General features: G+C 34.9%; 1 protein-coding gene across 6 annotated transcripts in view; it reads right to left on the bottom strand.

Moving 5' to 3' along the window:
* Nucleotides 1-17,623, bottom strand: part of PTBP2 (polypyrimidine tract binding protein 2) — an 82,964-nt gene that overhangs the window by 60,379 nt on the left and 4,962 nt on the right. Inside the window, exon 1 of one of the 6 annotated variants that reach the window (XM_043575642.1) lies at nt 3,974-4,045. The exons of the other annotated variants lie outside the window; for them this stretch is intronic. The gene's annotated coding sequence lies outside the window, so the exon portion shown is untranslated. Of the gene's footprint in view, nt 1-3,973; nt 4,046-17,623 lie in introns of those variants that run through there. 6 annotated transcript variants of the gene reach the window in all.

Genomic DNA, 17,623 nt, shown 5'->3' with positions numbered 1-17,623 from the left:
AAAGAGTTATTACATAACTATATACAAAAGCATGGCTAATAATTAAAAACACAAAGTAAAACACAAGTGAGAGAAACAGAAAATAGGCATACCATTTTCACAAAACTAAAAATATAAAACAATACATTTTTGTCATTTACATGACAAAATATGAAAAAGATAAAAATAATTCTGGGCAGTCACTACTCCTAGCAGGGTAGAGGGATATTAAAAGGAACACATAAGCATATACAACAGCACTGAAAACATTCCATATTAATTAATTCCAAATTATTAATTTAGAAACTTCAAGTCCAAAATGATGCAAACGTAAAGTTCTCCACAGTCCAAAATTTGTCCTTAAATTCAATACAATTCCTTTCCAAAAATGTATATATATCTACATTTTTAATATTCATACAAAACAGAATCACACCATACCTGCTGCTTAACACCATTCTCCTTTCATTTAATAAAACAGCTTAGAGATTTAAAAAAAAAAAGATCAACACTACTAATCTAGTTCATTTTATCAACAGCTTCGTAGCATTCTAGTATATTAGTATACTACGGTTTTTTTAATTCTCCAACTGATATGTTTCAGTTATGTGCAATTCATCCTTGTATTTAAATAAATACCTGTGAAAGTCTCAAAAGCAGATCATGATCTATGTAATGAGTAACTCAATAAATTCCATAAAGAAGAAATTGTGCAAACCATATTTGCTCAAACAGAATAAGATATTTTGAGGGGAAAAAAATTGAACAAAATTCAATTGTTTTATTTTACTTTTTTTTTTTTTTTTTTTAAATAGAGAGAGATACAGTGGGTAAGGGGCAGAAAGAGGCTCGATCTCCCGACCCTGAGATCATGACCTGAGCTGAAATCAAAGAGTCAAGACACTTAACCAGCTGAGCTACCCAGGCAGCACTCTGAAAATTCAATGTTTTAATCAGATGAAATTTTGAAATAGTTCCTATATAACCTGGATCAAAATGAGAATATAAACTTCAAATGCAGACGATTATAAAATTTTAGAAAGACTAATTACCCCATTTAAAAAATTGGGCAAAAGATTAATATGAAAAGCTGTTTAACCCTGATCATAGAAAAAAACAAATTCAAATTAATACTACATTTAAGTGCCACCTCATCTATCAGACTGGCAAAACCCCAATCACTGAACAATATACTCTATTCAACAAGCTATCGGGAATGGAGGCACTCATATATTTTCTATACAGCAGTACAAAAAAAAAAAAAAGACAAAAATTTCCCTGTACAGCCATGGAGTGATCTCCAGGATAAACTTATCATTAAAAAGGAAGTTGTAGCTGTTATAACCTGTATACACTGTCACTCTCTCTAGGGTGATGGGAAGGAGAATGTAGGAAGCAATTCACATTTGTTTACATTACACAAAAGAAGGGTAAGCCAAAAATTGATGAAAATGACACCTATAATGGGATAGACAAAGCAAAGGAGAGTGGACAGGAAGTATTAACCAGACTTCTATAAATGTAGTTTATTTTACTTTTGATTTGGGAAAATTTAGCCAAAAATGTTAGGGGGGAAAAAATCCCTAAAAATCAAAACCAAATGAAAACATGAAACCTATCAGCTTGGTAGTAGAACCACACACAGAATTCTTTCAATAAACTTTGATATTCTGTTTTTATACTATAAGGACAAAAATAACTGCAAAGAAAGTTTAAACTGTATTCAGTAATTATAACGTCAGTGTAATACTGATGTTCCTTTTTAACTAGTGTATATATATGTACATATATTACAATTTTAATGTTAGCAAGCAAAATTATTCAATTTATACAAGAGGTAGAAATATAAAATCAGAAAAGTAAAAACTGTAAAGTTAAATTGGAAATAACAAATGAGCTCACAATATTATGTCTCCAAATTATTTGCTAGCTCTGTTCACTAAAAGGGCTTTGAAGTAATGACCACCTAACAGCAATTAGCACCTTTGCACCCACGTTACTGTGGTCTCTTAAGGACCACTACTCACCCAAAGAAACCAGGATTTTTTTTTTAAAGAAATGGCTAAGATCTAGAACAAGAAATGATACTTCAAGCAAGTAAGTATCATAGCTACTGGTGTTATAAGCTCTCAATAGCTCAAAATGAAAAATTAAAGACTTCTTAAAGAATGATCATTGCAATAAGACTGGGAAATAAATGTAGAAGCCTGCTTTCTTATAAAAAGGGAATTCCAGTATGACAAAATACTGACGTAAAAAGTTAACAGAAAAATCTAAAATAGGCGGGGGCGGGGGGAGGAGTGGATCACCATTTTTGCAATACCCAACGCAACTGCAATTATTAACTAATAAAATCAAGAAGGTATGAAAGGATAATGGGAGCACTATACTGGATACATCATGCTAACCAAACCTGAACCTGCTGATAAATGTTAACGTCACAAAAAGATAATGAGATATGTTCCTCCTGGTGTGATACAACAGGAAAAACACACAGTGCATCTACAAAATATTCCTGCTAAAAATTAAACCTGAATCTGATCAAGCCTCACCTCAGGAAATAGGACATGAGGAACATGTAAAACAATGACATGGAAGTATAATCACCAAAATCAACAAAGTGGAAAACCGTACAGAAGAGATGACCCAGTTTCTCTAATAAGCAATAAAAGAAAAAGCAATAAAGGGAATGGAAGGTAAACTGATTCATAGTTATCTTTATAGAGACTTAAAAGACGTTAACCAAACCAGCATACTGACTTTCCTTGGATCCTGATTTGAAAGAGGAAAAAAAAGACATTTTTTTTTAAATGTTTATTTATTCAGAGAGACAGCACAAGCAGGAAAGGGGCAGAGAGAGAGAGGGAGACACAGAATCTGAAGCAGGTTCTAGGTTCTGAGCTGTCTGCGCAGAGCCTGACACGGGGCTCAAACCCACAAACTGTGCGATCATGACCTGAGCCAAAGTCAGACACTTAACTGACTGAGCCACCCAGGCGCCAAGACATTTCTGAGGCAAATGGAAAATTCTTACTGCTGGAAATTAGATATTAAGAAATTATTTTAAATTTTATTAAGGTATAATAATGGTATCAATATCATCCTTAGGAGATTATTATGTTAGAGACACACAATAAAGTATTTAGTGAGGACATGAAATGATCTCTGAGATTTACTTTAATATTCTCCAACAGGAAGGATTTGTGTATTACTGTACCATTACCATTCACACTACTTTTTATGTATCTTGAAAGTTTAATAATGAAGTTTTAAAAAAATTTAAAAAGGGAAAAAAAATTGACACAAATAAATGGAAAGACATTCTGTGCTCCTGGTTTGGAAAAAAATCAGTATCATTAAAATGTTCATACTACCCAAAGCAATCTACAAATTCAATGCAATCCCTATCAAAATTCCAACAGCATTTTTCACAGAAATAGAACACACAATCCTACTATTTGTACAGAACCACAAAGGACCCTGAAGAGTTAAAGCAATCTTGATAAAGAACAAAGCTGAAGGCATCACACTCCCTGATTTCAAACTAGTAATCAAAACACGATGGTACTGGCCTAAAAACTAGATACATAGATCAATAGAAAAGAAATGCAACCATACATACATATACATACACACACACACACACACACACACACACACACACATATATGGTCAATTAATTTATGACAAAGGAGCCAAAAATATACAATGGGGAAACAGTCTCTTCAATAAATGGTGCTGGGAAAACTGAACAGCCACATATAAAAAGAATGAAACTAGACTACTATCTCAAACTATACACAAAAACTAACTCAAAATGAATTAAATACTTGAATATAAGATCTGAAAGCATAAAACTCAAAGAAAACATAGGTGCTAAGCTCCTTAACAAGAGTCTAGGCAATGATATTTTGGATTTGACACCAAAGGCAACCTGAGGACCTATAGAATGGGAGAAAATATTTTCAAGTCATATACAGTTGTCCCCTCTTACCTATAATTTCAGTTACTCATGGCCAACCATAGCCTGGAAGTAGATGATCCTTCTTCTGAGGTATTGTCAGAAGGTCAAGAGCATCCTAATCCTACATCACAATGCACCTATGTCATTCACCTCACTTCATCTCCTCGCATAGCCATTATTTCATCACAAGGGTGAGTACAGTACTATAAGACAGTCTGAGAAAAAAAATTTTTTAATGTTTATTTAGTTTAGAGACAGAGAGAGCACGCACGTAGAGAAGGGGCAAAGAGAGGAGACACAGAATCTGAAGCAGGTTCCAGGTTCTGAGCTGTCAACACAGAGCCTGACATAGGGCTTGAACTCATGAACCGTGAGAACTCATGACCTGAGCCAAAATCGTATGCTCAACAGACTGAGCGCCCCCTGAATCCATTTTTAAACAAGAAAGTCAGTGAGTTCAGGATCTCAAGTGGACTAAAAGACAATAAAATAAATTTTATGTGAGGCAGAAAAATAAGGATAAAAGCACAGATTAATCAATTACAGAAACAAAAAAAAAAAAATAAGAAAAGCTGATTCTTTTTACAGACCAGTAAAATAAGGTCTCTGACAAGAGAAATAAACAGAATACAAATGATCAAAATTAGCAATAAAAAGGAATTTAAAAATGCTATAGAATTCTGAGATATCTGAAACCCAGTAAAATATAATTTTCTAAGAAAGCAGTAAATAAACTAGTAACTTTGGAAGAAATTGAACTATTTATCAAAGACGTGTCCCTCTTTCCTCACCCTTTATATATAAGCTGCTTAAAATCTTTGTAATATATAGAGGAAATGATGGGAAGTGCATACAGTGCTGATTAACTGGTAAAATCACTGGTGATTTAATTTACTTTCCTTTTTGGCTAACGCATTAAGCATAACCTCTATAATTGCAGAAAATATTATGGGGAAGAAAGAGGTAAATTTTTCAAATGTCACAGTTTCCTACCTTTGAGCTCAAGCACTGCCATCTTATTTTATTGATAATGTAAATATAATATTACAATTATCCTATAAACTTCTTTAAATGTTTGAGAGACAGAAGGAGAGCATGCACGGGAGCAGGGGAGGGGCAGAAAGAGAATCCCAAGCATGCTGTGCAGTCAGTGCAGAGCCTTGCACAGGGCTCCATCTCACGAACCATGAGATCATGACCTGAGCCGAATCAAGAGTCAGATGCTTAACCGACTGAACCAGTCAAGCTCCCCAAACTTAGTGCAATTTAATCAAAAAGTCTTCATGGAACTCAGCCGACTGATCTTAAAATACACATGGTAAAGAAAGTGCCAAGACAATTTTGAAGAACAAAGTTGTGAAATTCACTCTACAAGGTTCCAAGACTTACTGTGACGCTACACTAAATTAAGACACTGTGGTACTGGTACAGGACAGACAAACAATGAAACAGAACAGATAGCCCAGAAACAGTTCCATCCATCTATGGAAATCTGACAGCTGACACTGCAGATCAGTGGGGAAAAAACATGAACTATTCAATTAAGTTGGTACTAAATGGGTTATTCATAAGGGGGGAAAAATCATTAAACCTTTATCACATACTAAAGTTAAATTCCAGGTAGACTGAGGCCTTAAATGTGAAAACCAAAACTTCAAAACTTTCATGATAAAAACCACTATATATAAGATCTTGAGTTAAAGGAAAATTTCTTAGAACTAAAACATAAATGTGACATTAAAATTTCCAAATTCTATTCAATTAAAAAAAAAAAAACAAAAACACAAGCCACAGACAGGAGTTAATGTATGTAAGTAACATGGCTTTAGGACCCATAATGTATAAAACTCCTACGAAACAATTTAAAAAAGGATAAAAACTACATTAAAAAGAAAATGGATAGACTGGCCTATAAATAAGAAAATGTATCCATTCTCAGGAAATTCAAACTAAAACAAGAGATCTATTCACATGTTCCTCAGTCTGACAATTAAAAATTCCAACAACGCCAATTATCAGAGAAGACGTACAGAAACAAGAATTCTCATACACTGCTAGTAAAGTATAAATTAGCACAACCATTTAGGAATGCAACATGTCAATATCAACTTGCAAACAGACACACAATATAATCCAGCAATTCCACTTCCAGAGAAACCTGAATAGTGGCATTTATTAATGCATGCACAAGAATACTCACAGCAGTAATTTATAACAGGAAAAAATTAGAAACAACCTCAATATTTGTCAGTAGGGTAAGGTACATTCACATAATCATATACCATATGGCAATGAAAATGAATTAGAGCCACATGTAAACCTGGGTTAAAAGAAACAAAAATGGGGACCTGGGTGGCTCAGTTGGTTAAGCGTCTGACTTTGGCTCAGGTCATGACCTATCTCACAGTCAGAGTTCGAGCCCTGCATCAGGTTCTGTGCTGACAGCTCAGAGCCTGGAGACTGCTTCAGATTCTGTTTCTCCCTCTCTCTCTGCCCCTCCCCTGTTTGTGCTCTTTCAAAAGTAAACAAACGTTAAAAAATTAAAAAATAATAACATTGAACAAAAAGAACAAGTTAGAGAATACAAGCAGCATGTGGCACATATACATAGTTTAAACATGTAGAACAAAACCATATATTGCTTATGACACAAAACATAAATAACACACACAGGGAAAGTACAGACATTCACAGGAATGGCAAACACCAAATTCAAGATAGTGGTTACCTGGGGTGGAAGTGGAGGGAAATATAGGATGCAACGAACTGAATGTTAATGACCACCAAAATTCATACATTCAAATTGTAATTCCCAATGTGATGGTATTCGAAAATGGAGACTTTGGGAGATAATTAGGGTTAAATTAAGTCCAACTCCATATCTTCAAAATTCTACATTTAAAGGCTGAAAGGAACCCTCCAACGAACCTTTCCTAACACCATTAAAATGAGTTCACTTTGTGACCTTTTTTACTTTTTTCCCCCCTGAATTCTTTTGGATTAGATGTCTTTAGTCACCCCCATTCTCCAATTATTTTAGAAGTTATATATTCTATCCCTATTTTACAATTTTAAAATACAAATTTATCTGATTCACTTTAGTCTTAAAATTTCCACCCTCCAGATTGGTACAGTCCACAAGAAATGTAAGATGAGCATATAGGATGATCTTATAATGTAAGACGATCTTTTAAATGTTCTAATAACCATATTTTTAAAAGACAAAAAAAGAACACAATTTTATTGAACACAAAATAATACTAACATGTAATAAATATAAAATTACATTTTTATCATACTAAGTCTTGGAAGTTTATGTACATTTTACAACTGGAGATCAATTTAGACTAGCCATATGTCAAGTGCTCAATGACTACATATGACTAGTGGCTACTATAATGGACACCATAGCTCAAAACAATATTAGAAGCATCAGAACTTAAACATCAGTTACTCAACTACTCTCTTACACGTTGTTATAATATTTTTAGTTCAACTTTTTAAACCCCAAATCAAACAATCACTGCTATCACTTTCTCATACTCTCAATAATTATATTTACCCACAGACCTACCAACTTCTTGGTTAACCTTACTTTTCCTACCCCAAACCTCCTTTCTGGAGTCATCGGCTTTCTTCCTACAGCATAAACTCTAGAAATTCTTCACTGAGTCTGTTGATAAATTTCCTCAATTGCCTTTTTTGGGGGAGGGTGAAGGGAAAAGGGGTTTCTGAAATAACTATTTTGCTCTTCTCTTTAAGTGATAATTTAGCGGACTACAAAATAACAGCTAGGTAGTTACTTTCATTCAACACCTTGAAGATACTATTTCACCATCTTCTGGACCCCCATGTTGCTGAAGAAGCATATTGTATCTTTACAGTTACTCCTTCTTGGGAAATCTGGTTTTTCTATGGCTGCTTAAAGCTCTTCCGTGTGTCTAATGGCTTGCTCTTTCACTGTGATGTGGCTAGGTTTTCTTGTGCTTCCTAAATCTAAGAATTTATGAAGCTCATCAATTTTGGTAAATTAGGAGGTTTTTAAACTTTCATATTCCACTTCCCTGCAATCTTTAACTTTCACTTTCTGGTAGTCTAGATAATTTATTAGAATTTCTCTTCCTTTCCTCTTTTAACCTCTGCTTTTTTGTTGCTCTGTGTTAAATTCTGAGTAATCTTTATGTTTTAATTTACTAATTCTCTCTGTAGGGTTATCTGCCCAGCTATTTTTAACCTGGACTCAAAGCTCTCTTAAAAACTTATGTACAGGGGCGCCTGGGTGGCTCAGTCGGTTAAGCGTCCGACTTCGGCTCAGGTCATGATCTCGCGGTCTGTGGGTTCGAGCCCCGTGTCGGGCTCTGTGCTTACAGCTCAGAGCCTGGAGCCTGTTTCAGATTCTGTGTCTCCCTCTTCCTCTGACCCTCCCCTATTCATGCTCTCTCTCTCTCAAAGATAAATAAATGTTAAAAAAAAAACAACTTATGTACACTTGAGGGGATACCTGGCTGGCTCAGCTTGGAAAAGCATGCGACTCCTTTGATTTCGGGGTCTTGAGATTACTAAAGATTACTTGAGATTACAGAGATTACTAAAAAAAATTAGTAAGCTATTGAAAAAAAATATGTACACCTGAAACTAATACTATGTATGTCAACTATACTTCAATAAAAAATTTAATTTGTGGGCACCAGTGTGGTTCAGTCAGTTAAGCATTTGACTTCAGCTCAGATAATGATCTTGCGGCTCATGAGTTTGAACCCTGCATCAGAGACCCTGCTGTCAGCGGGGAGCTGGCTTCAGATCCTCGTCTCCCTCTCTCTCTGCCCCTCCCCTACCTGGCACATGTGTGCATACACTCTCTCTCAAAAATAAATAAACTTTTTAAAAATTTTAATTTTTAAAGAAAAAATTTTGTCTCTAACAGCCACTTAAAAAAGTTCATATCTGGGAGTCCACTGTGGTTTTCCTCCCAAATCAGGTGTACAGAGTAAAGAGCTACAGTAACAACCATGATCCTCATTTGAGCACTCATGTGCCATTCTGTGCTAAATCTTACATGTTATTTCATTTAATCTCCAAAATAACTTTTGAGGTAAGTCCTATTGAGACCATTTAAAAATTTGTTAAAGCTCAGAGATTACCTTCAATGTTATAGAGAGGCCATACTCTAGCCTGCTAGCAAATTCTAAATCACATGCTCTTGACAAGACCTCCACTAAAAAATTCTTGTCTACCATCAATAACTACAATTTAAGTTGAACTTTAATACTGTCTTTCCATCATATAAATTAAGTGAACTTTAACATACATTTCTTTTACATATCCTTTAAGAATACTGATAACAGATGTCTACTGAACTATGCTGAGGAGACACTGATGAACACAAAAAAGGTGAAAGAAGTTATTATAATATTATTGGGAATAACATTACAGACACACACAAAAATCAAATATGTCTTCTAATGTAAAAACATACCACCACTTATAAAATATTACCAAAAACAAACAAAAAGAATATGATAGTCTCTAGATCCAACACCAATTGACAGATACATGAACATTTCATTTTATTTTTTTTTTTCAACGTTTATTTATTTTTGGGACAGAGAGAGACAGAGCATGAACGGGGTAGGGACAGAGAGAGAGGGAGACACAGAATCGCAAACAGGCTCCAGGCTCTGAGCCATCAGCCCAGAACCTGACGCGGGGCTCGAACTCACGGGCTGCGAGATCGTGACCTGCCTGAAGTTGGACGCTTAACCGACTGCGCCACCCAGGCGCCCCTGAACATTTTAAATTATAACATCAGAACACAATTAGTAGATGCAGACTCGGGGGGCAATTCTGTGGAATCAACAAGTTTTCTTCAAAAATAAAATGCAATGAGACGCCTGGGTGGCTTAGCTGGTTAAGCATACGACTTCATCTCAGGTCATGATCTTACTGCCTGTGATTTCCAGCCCCGCATCAGGCTCTGTGCAGGGCTCTGTGCTGATAGCTCAGAGCCTGAAGCCTGATTCAGATTCTTTATCCCTCCCCTGCTCCCTCTCTGTCTCTGTCTCCCTCTCTCTCAAAAATAAAACATGAAAAAAAATGTTTAATAAAATGCAATGTTAAAAAAAAACAAACTTCACGAAAGGATAACATGCAGATTAAAAAAAAAAAAAACTAAAAAAAGGCTTATCAACCTATTGAATTTGCTCATCTTGTTTCATCCTGATCTCTCCTTCTCACCAAAAAAAAAAAAAAAAACAACCCTGTAACAAATACTTTGACCTTTATGAGACAATTAAAATGTTTTTTTATTCAATTTTCTTTTTATGTTTTTATTTAGTTTTTGAGAGAGAGACACAGAGCACAAGAGGTGGAGGGGCAGAGAGAGGGGGATCCACAGAATCAGAAGCAGACCTCAGGCTCTGAGCTGTCAGCACAGAACCGGACACATGACTCGAACTCACAGACCATGAGATCATGACCTAAGCTAAAGTCGGATGCTCAACTGACTGAGCCACCCAGGCACCCCAAAAATTAAAAATTTTAACATTAATTTGGCACTTGATAACATTAAGGAATGTTTTTTTTTTCTGTCCTTAACAGTATTCTGGTTATATCAAAAAAAAAAAAAAAATTCTTATCTTTATGAGACACACCAACATTACAAGTAAAATACTGTATCTGCTACTCATCTCAAAATAACATAGGAGAGGGGCGCCTGGGAGGCTCAGTCAGTTAAGCATCCGACTTCGGCTCAGGTCATGATCTCGCAGTTCGTGAGTTCGAGCCCCAAGTCGGGCTCTGTGCTGACAGCTCAGAGCCTGGAGTCTGTTTCAGTTTCTGTGTCCCCCTTTCTCTCTGCCCCACCCCTGCTTGTGCTCTGTCTTTCAAAAATGAATAAACCTAAAAAAAAATTTTTTTTAAATAACATAGGAGAAAAGTACAGTGAATATCACAAATTCTAGCAATGGTTTATTGATGATTATTGGGACTAAGTGACAAATAGTGGTTCATAACTATCAGGTCTTTTTCTATGTTCAAATTTCACAATAGGTATAAAAAAATCATTGCTCAAAAACACATCTTTCATGATAAGTTTCTGTGATACTTTTACCACTTCTAAAGTAAAAATATTACTTAACCACCTTAAGGCCCTAATGCAGTATGTCCAAAACTAAATATTACACTTTAGCAACACAAAGAGACCACATAAGAGTTTAAATTTTAAATTTATAGAGACTCATGATTCTAATTTACAGCACCCCACGTAATACCAAAGCCAGTCTTCTTGGAGTTAATTCTCCAAATTCTAACAAGAGGATAATAATGAGCTACTTTTTATGTATGGGAACTTACCAGTATTTACAGAATAGTGCCTACCAGATGAAGTACAGATTTCATAACCTGCACTTGAGACCTTCTACAACCTATGTGCCATCTTTCTCTCAAATTCATATACAAATCTACTGACACAAAAGCTATTCAGTGGTTCTCAATTTGTGCCAGCCCATCAACACAACTCTGGCCATGTGATTCCCTCAACATACACTACTCACCTACTCTCCCCAACTATTTTTAATGTACAGGTCACAACTCACTACTTTCGTGAGGTCTACTCTGATCCTACCAAACCAGACTAATCTCTTTTTTAACAGCCATAGGCACTTGCTTAAACCTTGTGTTATCTCTTTAACCAGATGAGGTCCTAGAAGACACAGCTCTTTTGGATCCCCAGCAAAAAGGAAGAATGTTACGAAATAAAATTGATGTTTATCTTTTCACTGATAAATGGCTTGAGATGATAAGCATACTGAAGCCAGACCCATGAGGAGTTATTAAATATTTAGTGTGTATGTACTACTTAACACATACTACTGATGATGGAAAAGCAATAAAACAAATAAGGTCCCTACCTCTACCCTCAAAGAGCACATATTCTCAGTGTTTCTGAATTGCCAGTTAACAGTGTTGGCATTTTGTAGACACACTATAAATGTCTGTAACTTGCAATTCAAATATAAACACCTAAGCATGAATATGTAGCATTTTAAGAAAAATCACACTCTAAAAGCCCAAACAGAAGTTTTTAATAACATACTTACTATAAACAACCAGTTATATTCAATCATTACAAAAAGTAACATCTAGCATTATTTCATTGCAATTATCTAAAAAGCCCATGTTGGTGAATTCACATCTCAAACAGTTAAGTTCAGCAATTTACAAACAGTGCTTTCTAAATACCAGTGAGATCCAACATGGAAAATGCTAATAACTTATTTTAACAAATTATGTCCTCTACTGTCCAGTTTTAAAGGCTTCATTTAGTAGTTAATTTAGTATGAGAGCTAGCACCAATTTCACTGTTTAAAATATCCATCCAAAAAGTTAACATTTTACCACAAGGAGTATAATCTTGAATTACTGTGCAATCACTTCATTCATTTCTGTTTTGCTCAGTAAAAGGCCGATTATACTGCGATTTCAGTGGCAAAATGGTTAAGAGTATAGAAATGAAACCATGAAGTTAATTACAAATTACAAAGAACAAAAAAAACCATTTTACAGAAATGCAACAAATCTCTTCATTAAAAATTCACAAATTTCTGAGGCACCTGGGTGGCTCAGTTGGTTAAGCACCCAACTTGTGATTTCAGCTCAGATCGTGATCTCCTGATCATGAGATTAAGCCCCTTGTCAGACTCTGTGCTGAGTGTGGAGCCTGCTAAGAATTCTCTCTCCCTCTCTTTCTGCCCCCACCCAGAATAAATAAATAAAATTTTTTAAAAATCTTTAAAAAAAAACTCACAAATTTCTTTTTATACTCTAAGCTAACCAAAAAGAAGTCTAAAATCAACTGAGTAGCTACATCAAATTTATAAGGGTAATGAAAAATGAAATTTCAACAAAACCTAAAGTTATAAAATTCAGATATTCTATATGTAGTGCAAATCAGTTAATATTAACTGAGGACCTGGTTTGTGAAAAATACTTTTTATGCATAATCACATTTAATCTTCAAAACTATTATAATCTCATCTAAAAAGTAAAGGACCTGAAGCTAAAAACATTTAAGATCAAATAAAAAAAAAAACTATACTCCTTAATAATACAAATAAATCTATATCTCCAACACTACATGAAGAAATTCAAAGTAATAATCTGTAAGAAAATGTACCTACAATGTGTACAGGAAATCAATTTTACACAGAAGTGTAACAAAGATGATCATTAGAATAGTTCAGGTATACAAAAAGGCAGTTCACAGGACAAGATATATAAAGTCAAATTCTCAAAATCTCACCCATTTCAAAATATAAATTGTAAAACAATTTTTTAGCCTAAAATTAGGTGATACTCTAAATTGTTCAAAACCCAGAATTAATAAGGGTGTGGAGAAACAGGCATTCCCATACATAGTTGTGGAAAGAATCCTTTTGGCATTCTGGTTTTCATAAACTTTTAAACTGCAAATGTCATTTGACACAGGATTTTTACTTCCATTGTAAATATTTCCACATACTCTTTAACTGCAAACTAGAATCAAACTATGTCATCAACATAGAAACGACATTTGTGGTGTAGCCATATAACAAAGAATGAGGCAGATCTAGAACTACAGACCACATTATGTAAATTTTTTTGAAAAAAGGAAAAAGTAGGTGGACTTGTACTTCCAGGCAAGATGGTGTAATATGCACAAGTTTCCCACTGAAACTTTAAAAAAAAAAAAAAAAAAATTACACAGGACATGTGTAACAATGGTTTTCAAGAACCAGACAATGATGGACAACGATCCCTGAAATTCAGAAAACAAGTAAGGTCAGTCCATGATTGCCCCAGCTTACTATCTTGAAAGAACAGGCCATGGCACAGCCCAGGTGGAGAAAATGGCCAAACTTCAAAAACTCCCTAAGAGGACATGAGTCCAAGGAGACCAAAGCAAGTAGGGTTTCTAAAGCAAAGTACCAAAGAGAGTTGCACAGAGGCAGCTCTGGGAATCTGTGGAAAATCCCCCTGAATATTCAATGCATGCACACAACTGTGTTGTGAGTAATACAGAAAATATTTTTCTTATTGTTTAAGTAGTATTTAAAAGATAATTGGCTGTTTCAACAAATAATATATGACTTGTAACATATACAAAAGTAAAATATATGATACCAATAGTACAGAGGCCAAGAGAGAAGAAATAAGTCTTGAAGAAAGACTGTAAGTTAGAGATGTATGATACAACTCCTAAAACCAGCCACCAATATAACCAGAGTTATAAGCTAATCAGTTAACGAGATACAATGGAATTAAAACAGTCCATCCAAAAGATAGCAGAAAAAGGGAACAAAGAACAAAGAAAAAAAACAAAGAACAAAAACAGAAAAACAGCAAAGTAGTAGTTTTAAAATTAATCTTATTAGTCAAAACAAGAGAGTGTAAGTTGGATGTAAAAATGGAATTCCAACTTTATGCTATCTACAAAAAACACATTTTAAATCTAAGGACACAAATAGGTTGAAAGTAAAAGAATGGAAAAAGATATACCATGTGAACCCTATTCAAAAGAAAGCCAGAATGGCTATATCATAAAAGTAGATTTTAAAGCAAAGAGTATTACCAAGGATAAAATGGTCACTACATAATAAAAAAGGAGTCAATGCACAAAGAAGACATAGTAATCCTAAACATTCATGTACTAATCATAAACTTAAAAAACATAAATAAATAAATAAATAAATAAATAAATAAATAAATAAATACTGGAACTGCAAGGAGAAACTTAGACATGCACAGGTAAAAGAGGAAATTTCAATATCCTTCTCTCAATGTGATAGCACAATACACAGAAAATCAAGAAGGACAGAGATCACTTCAACAACATTATCAATAAACAAATGACATTTATAAAACACTACCCAAGAGCAGAATACACATCTCTATCAAGTGCACATAAAACTTAAGATATATGATATTTGGATCATAAAACAAGTCTCAACAAATTTACAAAGATTCAAGTCTTACAATATGTTCTCTAGCCACAATGGAATTGAATTCAAATAATAGACACATTGGGGCATCTGTTGGTTAAGCACCCAACTTCGGCCCAGGTCATCTCACAGTTCATGGATTCGAGCCCCGTATCAGGTTCTGTGCTGACAGCTTGGAGCTTGGAGCCTGTTTCAGAGTGTGTCTCCCTCTCTCTCTGCCCCTCTCCCACGTGCGTGTGCACGTGTGCACGAGTGCACGAGGGCTCTAGCTCTCTCAAAAACAAACTAAAAAAAAAATTAAACGAGAAAAGTAACAAACACCTATGGAACACTCATAATATTTGGCAATTAAATAAATAACATACTTCTCATAACACATGGGGCAGAAAAATGTATTACAATGCATTTTGAACTGAATAAAAAGTATGCATGTCAAAATTAGAGAGATGCAGGGATGCTTAGGTAACTCAGCTTGGGTAGCTCAATCAGTTAAGTATGCATCTCTTGATTTCAGCTCAGGTCATGATTTCACGGTTCCCAAGTTCCAGCTCCGCACTGACAGTGCAGAGCCTGCTTGGGGTTCTCTCTCTCTCTTTCTCTCGAAATGAATAAACTTAAAAAAAAAAAAATCTGAGCGAGGCCACGAAAGCTGTACTTAGGAGGGTAATATATAGGGGCACCTCGATGGCTTAGTCAGTGAAGCGTCCGACTTTGGCACAGGTCATGATCTTTCAGTTCACAAGTTCAAGCCCAGCTGTGCTAACAGCTCAAAACCTGGAGCCTGCTTCAGATTCTGTGTCTCCCTCTCTCTGCCCCTCCCCTGCTCACGCTCTGTCTCTCCAAAATAAATAAAAACATTAAAAAATTTTTAATTAAATAAAAAAAGGAAAATATATAGCACTAAACCTCTATGTTAGAAAAGTATCACGTCAACAATACCAGCTTCAACATAACTAAGTTGAAAAAGAACTAAATGCAAAGCAGAAGAAAATTAAAACAGTAGTTATCAATAAAATAGGAAATAGAAAACTCAATGAAACCAAAAGCTGATTTTTGGAGACTATTAATAAAATCAATAATCTCTAGCTAGACTGACAATGAAAAAAAGAGAAAAGACACAAATGATCCATACCAGGAATGAAAAAAGTGACAGCACTACAGATTCTACAGACATCAACAGTATAAAAAGGTAATTATCATAAACAACTCTATGCAAATACACTCAGTAACTCGGATGAAATGGACTAATTCACACGGAAGGCACAAATCACCAAAGTTCACTTAAGAAGAAATAGATAACCTGAGTAGTCCTGGATCTATTAAATAAACTAAATGTGTCATTTAAAACCTCCACAAAGAAAACAACATCAGGCCCACACAACTTCACTGGTGAACTGCCCAAACATTTAAGAAAGAATAGCATTTAGGTGTTCACCCTAATATCATCACTTCTATTCAGCACTGTACTAAGATATCACAGGAAAAAAACGGCATCCAGATAGGAAAGGAAAAAGTAAGACGGTCTATGTAGAAAACCTGATAGCGCCTACAAAAAAAGTTATTATATCTTAACAAGTGAGTTTGGCAAGAGTGAATAATACAAGAACAATACACAAAATATTTGTATTTTTCTCCACTAACTAGAAACCGAGATTTTAAAAATACCATTTGTAACAGCACCAAAAAACACTGAAATAGGAATAAATCTGACAAAAATGTACAAAAACTGTACAATGAAAACTAAACACTGCTGGGGCGCCTGGGTGGCTCAGTGGGTTAAGCATCTAGTGCCTGATTTCGGCTCAGATCATGATCTCACGGTTTGTGGGTTTGAGCCCTGCATCGGGCTCCTCACTGTCAGTACAGAGCCTGCTTGGGATTCTCTCTCTCCCCTTCCCTCTGCCCCTCCCTCATTCCTGCACACATGTGCACTCTCACTCTCTCTCAAAATAAATTAAAAAAAACCTAAACACTGCTAAAAGAAATTAAAGAAGATCTAGGTAAATGGATAAATTGTGTTCATGAGTGGGAAACTTCAACATTGTCATGATGTCAATTTACCTCAAATTGCTTTTTACATTCAAGTTACTTCCAATAAAATCCCAGCAAGCTTTTCTGTAGAAACTGACTCCTATAAAAACATGAAGGACATAGAAGAGCCAAAACAACTTTAAAAAAAAAATAAAGAAAACCATGATTGCTTGATGTCAAGCCTTAACATGAAGTCACAGTAATTAAGACAGTATGTTTTTGGCATCTACATGGACAAAAATGGGTCAATGGAAAAGGATACAGTACAGAAATAGAACCACTCATACAGATAGCTGATTTTTGACAAAGGTGCAAAGCAATTCAATGAACAAAAGACAGCCTTTTCAACAGTGCTGGAAAAAGTTTAACTCCATACCCCCCAAAAAAGAAATGCACCATATTAAAAAAAGAAAAGAAAGAAAAAAAAAAACTCAAATGCAAAACCCAAAACTATGAAACTTCTATTACAAATCAAAGGAAAAAAATCTTTCTGACCTTGGGTTAGGCAAAGATGGCTTAGATAAGACATGAAAAGCACAAGCCATAAGACAAAAATGGTAAAGGTCATCAGAATTAAAAATTGCTGTTCTTTAAAAGACACTACTGAGAGAATGAAATTACAAATGGCGAAAAAAAAAAAAAAATCTATGAACCATATATCTGATAAAGGACT

Source organism: Prionailurus bengalensis, chromosome C1 (assembly GCF_016509475.1).
Source record: "Prionailurus bengalensis isolate Pbe53 chromosome C1, Fcat_Pben_1.1_paternal_pri, whole genome shotgun sequence".
Taxonomy (NCBI): domain Eukaryota; kingdom Metazoa; phylum Chordata; class Mammalia; order Carnivora; family Felidae; genus Prionailurus; species Prionailurus bengalensis.
Note: the sequence above shows the minus strand (reverse complement) of the source record. Positions and strands in the feature narration are given on the sequence as shown.